The following is a 7,156-nucleotide window of genomic DNA, read 5'->3' as shown; positions in this document are numbered from 1 at the left end:
CCGGGACGGGGACGGAGCCAAACCCAGCCCGGGCTGAAATTTGTTCCCGTAACTATTCAAATAAAGCATTTCCATAACCACAACCAGCAACTGCAGTTTGGGAAGGGACAAAGAAAGTCTGTTCCAGATGAGTTTCCTGAGAAGGAAGGTGAAAACGTGGATGAAGGGTTTGGTCTGGGGTCACACGAAGCCAGCTTTTGTTAGCTGATGTTTGCCCTTGTGGGAATCGTGGAATATGATTAGAGAGAATATGGGAATTTTGGGGTGTCCTGTGCAGGGCCAGGAGTTGGACTCGATGCCTCTTGTGAGTCCCTTCCAGCTCAGGATATTCTGTGATTCTGAGACCTGCACTCATGACATGTCAAACTTGGGCCATTAAAAGCTTTTTACGTGAAATCCACAACAAAATTTCACTCTCAAGTAAGGTACATTTGAAATAAATCAGTTCCAAGGGATTTTTTTTGTTATTATTGTAACTATAATTGTAACTACACAGCAAGGAGCAGCAATTCCCTGCGAGTGATGAGTTACATTCCTGTGTCCTCCCATCCCACCAGCTCCTACCAAAGGATGTCAGCAGGGGACATGGCACTGAGCTACCACAGGTCAGCCTTATAGAGGAAATTGTTAAAATTTACTGAGGTTAAAAGGTCAAGTGGTTCTGCAGTGCCTGCCCAGCCCAGGGGCTCTGGGAGCACTGGCAGTGCCTCCCTCCCTCCCACCCACTGCATCACCCTCTCCTGAGGCAGGATCTGCACTTTTCCACCTGGGCCATTAAGCTGGAGAATGAATCCCTGCTCTCCAGCAAAGGGATGGGCTGTGATTTTGGAGGGAGGAAGGGCTGTGACAGGAGGAGGGAAAGCCCGAGGGCTCCTTCTGAGCCCTGCAGGAGGGTGCCAGGCACACACGTACACCCAGCTGTGTTCCTGGGTGACTTCTAGCTGCTTTTTGGAGAATGGTAGACAGGAAATTGCTGCCACAGGGCAAATATTCATCCTCCCTGACTTCCCTCCCAGAGCAAGCCCAGATCTGCCCTGGCCAGACTCGTTTCCTGCGGAGCACCGTGGCCTCCCCAGCAGAAATGACTAAAATGTGTGTGAGCCTGGAAAAACAAACAACCCAGAGCCTGCCAGATGTTTGCAACAGAGACCCGGGAGCACAGAGCCCACGGGGGCAGCTGATGCTCACATGGCACTTCCAGGCCCAGTCCAACCTGTGACCAAGCACCCCCATGGCCACTAAACCAGATCACACAGTGCCACATCCACTCCTTTCTGGGACACTTCCAGGGCTGGTGGATGCTCCTGGAGAAGGAACAGGGTGTTTTGATGCTGCATCCCTCAGGGTCAGGTAGACACACTCCTGCCTTTCCCCTGTTTTCACCTGGCATTGCCCAGTGGGGACGAGGAGGGTTTGGGTTGTCAGAGGCACTGCAGTGTCTCACAGCCACAGCTCCTCAGTACCTCTCCACACTCCCTGTCCCTTGGCTGGGACACCTGGACAAGCTCAGGCTGAGCTTTGCTCTCTGGGGAGCTCAGCCTTGGCCCTCTCTGGCACCTTATTCCCATTCTCCCAGGATTTGCATCCAGCATGGGGTGACCCTGCCGTGCCCTGGGCAGCCTGTCCTGAGCACAGTTAATGGGTGAGAACAGGCTCTTGCAGCATTTGTACACTGAGTCCTGCCGGTGCAGCTGTTACCCGTGTTATCAGTGACAAATGATTCATTAAGAGCTCTTGCAGTTGGACACGGCCCCTCGTGAGAGCTCTCAGCACAGCACGGGCTGCAGGGAGAGGCAGTGCCTGGCTGGGAGTGCGTGAGAGAGGGGAAGGGGAAGGGGAACAGCCTGGCAAGAGCAGCCAGCCCAACGCCAGCGGCTCAGCCTGGGTGATGAAGGGAGGAGGAGGCAGCTCAGTCCGAGCCCGGCTGGATTGCAGCTCATTGAGCAACAGGGGAGACACGGGCGAGCCCCTGCCTATCACAGGAACAATCTGAACGGCTCACAGCCAAGTGCCGGTGTTGCAACAACCCCCAAGAGCAGGAACAGAGGCAGCTGGGGGGGTAGAGGGGCTCTGTGCGTGGGGAGTGAGCCCAGAGCAGGAGCTGTGGCTCTGGAGGTTTGAGGGCACCTTCCTCCCCAGGGTCACTGCCCCACAAATGGGCAGGGGGGCACTGACCCTTTTAGAGAGGTGTGCAGGTCAGTTCAGCCTCCTCTGAGGGCAAGTGGGACCAAGAGATGTTGGAAGAAGGGAAGTGGGGGCAGTCAGAGGTTTTTGGGAAAAGCAGTGAATGCTACCCACACACATGCCCGGGTGTGCAGGGCAGCACAACACTGGCACTGCTGGGACTGACACCAAGCCACAGGGATGGCTCCAGAGAGCTCCCACCACCCCTGATCCAGGCCCACAGCCATCCCCTCTCACAACCTGACACATAGCTCCTGTGTGAGCTCTGGCAGGACATCAGTGTCCTGCTCAGCTCTGCTGTTCCCCCCGGGAGGAGCTGCCACATCCGTCCCGCACCGTGCCCGGCCAGGAGATAACAGGGAACAACTGGTTCCCAGCAGCACAACCAGTTCCTCGTGGCTTATGAAACCGCCTGTCTTCAGACATCCTTTCCTGTCCATCAGTCCCTTGGGTGCTGACAGAGGCCCTGCCAGTGCTCTCATTAACAGCTGCCCGTGCTGTCCCAGCACACACCTCCCCACGCTCCAGGGATTTCATTGGGCTGCACAAACATCCCCGGGGGACAGAGTGAGGGATCTGCAGGGCTTCTAAAGAACATTTCACAGCTCAGGCACTGAATGGAACATCCCCCTTCACAGTTTGTTCCCAAGGAAGCCCTGCACGGAAGGGGGTCGATGGGAAGAATTCCCGCTGTCCCTCTGGAGCACCTCCAGCACCCAGGGCAGCCATGGAGTGCAGCTGAGGAAGGTGAAGTGGAGTTCATTCCATGGCTCTCTGCATGCTTGGCTGTCTCAGCATTTTAGGGCTTGTGCTGAAGCTCTGAGGTGATAAAAATGGAGCCAGCAGCGTTTGGGAGGTGCAGCTGGTCAGTATTTTGGGGGCAGGATTCCAGTGGTGCTGCTCTGCCAGCTGTGGGGGCCTTGGGTGCCTGGCAGAGGATCTTGGAATGGTTTGGGTTGGAGGGACCTTTAAGCTCATCCTATTCCATCCCCTGCCATGGGCAGGGACACCTTCCACTAGCCCAGGTTGCTCCAGCCTGGTCTTGGGCATTTCCAGGGCTGGGGCAGCCACAGGTTCTCTGGGCAACCTGTGCCAGGGCCTCCCCACCCTCACAGCCAGGAATTCCTTCCCAATATCCCATCTAACCCTGCCCTCTGACAGTGTGAAGCCATTCCCTGTGTCCTGTCCCTCCATCCCTTGTCCCCAGTCCCTCTCCAGCTCTCCTGGAGCCCCTTTAGGCACTGGAAGGGGCTCTCAGGTCCCTCTGGAGCCTTCTCTCCTCCAGGTGAACCCCCCCAGCTCTCCCAGCCTGGCTCCAGCCCTCAGAGCATCTCCATGTCCTCCTCTGGACTCACTCCAGCAGCTCCATGTCCTTCCTGTGCTTCATGGCCAGTTGGTGCCAGGAACTGCCCAGCTGGGCCAGGACACACGGAGTGCTTTGCCTTCAAACCAACATTCCTCATTTCCCTGCTTTGCTGCTCAAAGTGGTTACTAATCCTTGTGCATTACAATGGCCAGAACGTGGTACCAATATGGACTCCTAGAAACACTCCTGTGGTTTTATCCAACAGTTCTAAAACCTGCTTCCCATGTCTGATGCTCTGGAAAGTGGGCAGGAATGAGACAGAAGCACCTGGAAGGTCTCTGTCAGCAGGAGAGGTTCCAAGCTCAGCAGATCCTGGCTGAGATTGTCTGAAGAGGCTCAGTTGGTGCTTTGGCCCCAGTGCTGAGGGAAAGGCAGAGCCCTTGAGGCTGACTGTGCACACCCTGAGTTCATGGGAAACAAACAGGAGCCTGATTCCATGGTGGTATTTACTGCAGGGTTTCCTTACCCCGTCCTTGCTGTGACCTGGCACGAAGGTGTTTGGGATGGTTTCCAATAAACACCTGGTTGTAAAGCAGCAGTGTGAACCAGCCAGGTTGGATGGGGCTTGAAGCAACCTGCTCTGGTGGAGAACAGAGGTGGGAATGGTCATAAACTTCCCCACCTTTGGCTGGGATGGACTAAAAAGCACGATCACTCTCCGGGCTGGTCCATGAGCTGGGCTCAGAGCTGGACAGCAGGTCCATCCTCTGTCTGCGTGGACCACTGTGGGTCATGGAATCATGGAAAGGTTTGGGTTGGAGGGACCTTAAAGCCCACTCAGTCCCACCCCCTGCCATGGGCAGGGACACCTTCCACTAACCTGGGTTGCTCCAAGCCCCGTCCAACCTGGCCTTGGACACTTCAGGGATGGGGCAGCCACAGCTTCTCTGGGTCATCCCACCAGCCTGAACTGGTGTCCCACCACCAGCCCATCCCAGAGCAGCTGCAGTGTTTGGTTGGACAAGGGAATCCTGTTCCCCATGGAGCTGGAGAGAGCTCTGGGTGGGTCTGGGCGAGGCTGGGGGAGCTGCCATGTGCTGGGAGAGGTGCAGGAGTGCACAGAGGCTGACAGACAAAACAACCCCGACTGTGGATCAGCACATGGGAGTGTTCCTCGTGGAAGGGAAGAGAGGCAGAAGATGATTTATAACAGTCTCATTACACTCGAAACAACTTGTACCCGGCTGGTCGGAGAAGAGGGAGCCCGGAGAAAACTGAGGCAGGAACAACCCTTAGGTCAACCTGACATTTGTTGTTGGGTCTATGGGAAAATATTCTCATAAAAACAGATGTTGGAGCCAGAAGAGAAAATTAAATATTAGTGCAGAGGCTGTGTTGGGTTGCTGTGATGTCATCAAGGCACTGACCCCGTGGTGATGGAGGGGCAGCCAGAGATGCTCCTACATCTGTCACTCCATTCCCAGCTCTTGTTACTGTGCAAGAACCTCAGATTTCCACGTTAAAAAATACAGATGTAAAGACCTCAAGCCCCAGGCTGTGCAGGGGTTTGGTAGCAGGAAGCAGGGGCCTCCTGGTGTGCTGTGCTCTGTGAAAGGCCGTGACTCAGCCCATCACGAGGGCCCAGCGGTGCCAAATCCCCCCTGGCACAAGGAAACCCTGGGCCAGACTGTGCCCACCTGCTGTGACAGTGGGGCACAGCGTTCCCCTGGCCTCACCTCACTCCACCTTTCCCAGCACAGTTGAGAGGACAGAGTTTTTTCCCCCAGGGCTGAGAAAAGCAAAGCTTCCCTGAGCTGTGTGTGGGAGAGCCACAGAAATCCTATGGAAGTCCCTGGGAGAGCACCCAGCTGAGCTCCTGCATCCTGCTGCTGCCACAAACATCTCACTGCATCCATTGATGGGCTCCCTCCTCTCCTCCATCCCCTCTACACCCCCCCACTCCAAGTCTGGAAGTTTGACACACCCTCTGCAGCCTCTGGACACTGGGAGCAGGACACGTCATGAGGGACAGCATAACCCTGGATTTGAGGGGTGTTTTTACCCACAACAAGGACACTGCAGGTGGAGCAGGTTGTCCAGGACCTGGGCAGCCTCCACCCCTGCAGGTTTTCAGGTCAGGCTCAATACAGCCCTGAACTACCTGGTCTGGCCTCAGAGCTGACCCTGCTTTGAGCAGGAGGTTGGTTTAGGCACCTCCCAAGGCTCCTTCCCACTCAAAGGACACCTCCTGAGGTTCCTTCCCAGCACCATCACCCTGTGCCTCCCCCTTCCTGCAGGCCACTCCCCCAGCAGCTCCTGCAGAGCTGTCCCAGGGCATGAGCTCTGCCCAGCAGCTCCCGAGCACCTGGAGGGACAGGACAGGGAGCATCTCCTGCTCCAAGGTCACTCCCCTTTGATGAAATCCAGAAGCTGGAGAGCCCCCTTGTACAAGACACAGGCTGAAGCAGACACACAACTGAGGACCCTGCCAGGGTGCTCCCAGCCCAGCCAGGCTGGGGCTGCCCTGGTGTGCCCTGTTTGTGCCCACAGGGGAAGGATGGGTGGTCTGGCTGCTCCCACATGACCCTTTGGGCAGCTGGCACTTAAATGTCTCCTCAAGGAGCAGCTCCTGCCCTGCCCAGCTCCCAAATCGCCACATGCTCAAGCTGTTCCTTCCTCCCGCCCTGCCTTTATCCCACTATCCAGAACAGTCTGTGTCCTGACAAACCCTCCAGCACCGTGTCCAGGCACCACCAGTGACCTCATCCCTCACTGTCACCCATGTCAGCACCCAAACTGCTGCCTCTGAGCTGGGGGAGCTGACCTGTCCCCAGACACAGGGCCCCAAGAAGGCACTGCAGCCCCCCGGGATGCCCGGGGCACACACCCCCCCATCCCACAGCCCACTCTGCTGCCACCCCCAGCCAGCCCAGCGTGTCTCTCTGGGCACAGGTCACAAGTGTCACTGCTGCCACCAGCTCCACCAGCCACACAGGGCCTTGCCCAAAGCGTGTGTCATCCCCTGCAATCTCGGTAATGACTCAGCCAGATCCTTATCACAAATCCTCCTTTGTCACCTGGTTTCACCCTCGGATTCTTGACAAGTGACACCACCAAAACCAGGGCAGGACGACACCGAGATTTATTCCTTCCACTGCAAACCCCCCACCCAGCCCTGGGGCCCCGGGGCCAGTCCCTGCCCCACAGACCCCGGCTGTGGGGACAGGCAAAGCCAAGCCCAGGAGCACACGGCGAGAGGGAAGTGGGAGGGTGGGAAAGCTGGAGACAGGGATTGCAACAGCCCGGGCGGGAGGGTGTCCCTGCAGGGACCGGGAGGGACACGGACAGCGACAGACAGGGACAGGGACAACGGGAGCAGCCAAGTGGGAACATCCCCCGGCCAGGCTGGGGCCAGGCCTGTTCTCTCCCGGTATTCCTGTTAGGAGCAGGATTTAGGAACAGCCCGTTTCTCAGTGCTCTGCTGAGGGGCCACGGACGGAGCGGCACCGACGCAAGTGGGCGGCAATTAACACCCAGCAATTCAATTAACACCCAGCCATTAACAACCAAGGCGGGGATCGGGGGCAGCTCTGCTCCCACCCGGCTCCATCGCTCCTGCCGTTATGACATCCAAGGAAAAAAATACAACTGACTTCCCCACTGGTG

Source organism: Manacus candei, unplaced genomic scaffold, assembly GCF_025592945.1.
Source record: "Manacus candei isolate 608988 ecotype Guabito, Panama unplaced genomic scaffold, ASM2559294v1 h1tg000015l, whole genome shotgun sequence".
NCBI lineage: Eukaryota > Metazoa > Chordata > Aves > Passeriformes > Pipridae > Manacus > Manacus candei.
Note: the sequence above shows the minus strand (reverse complement) of the source record.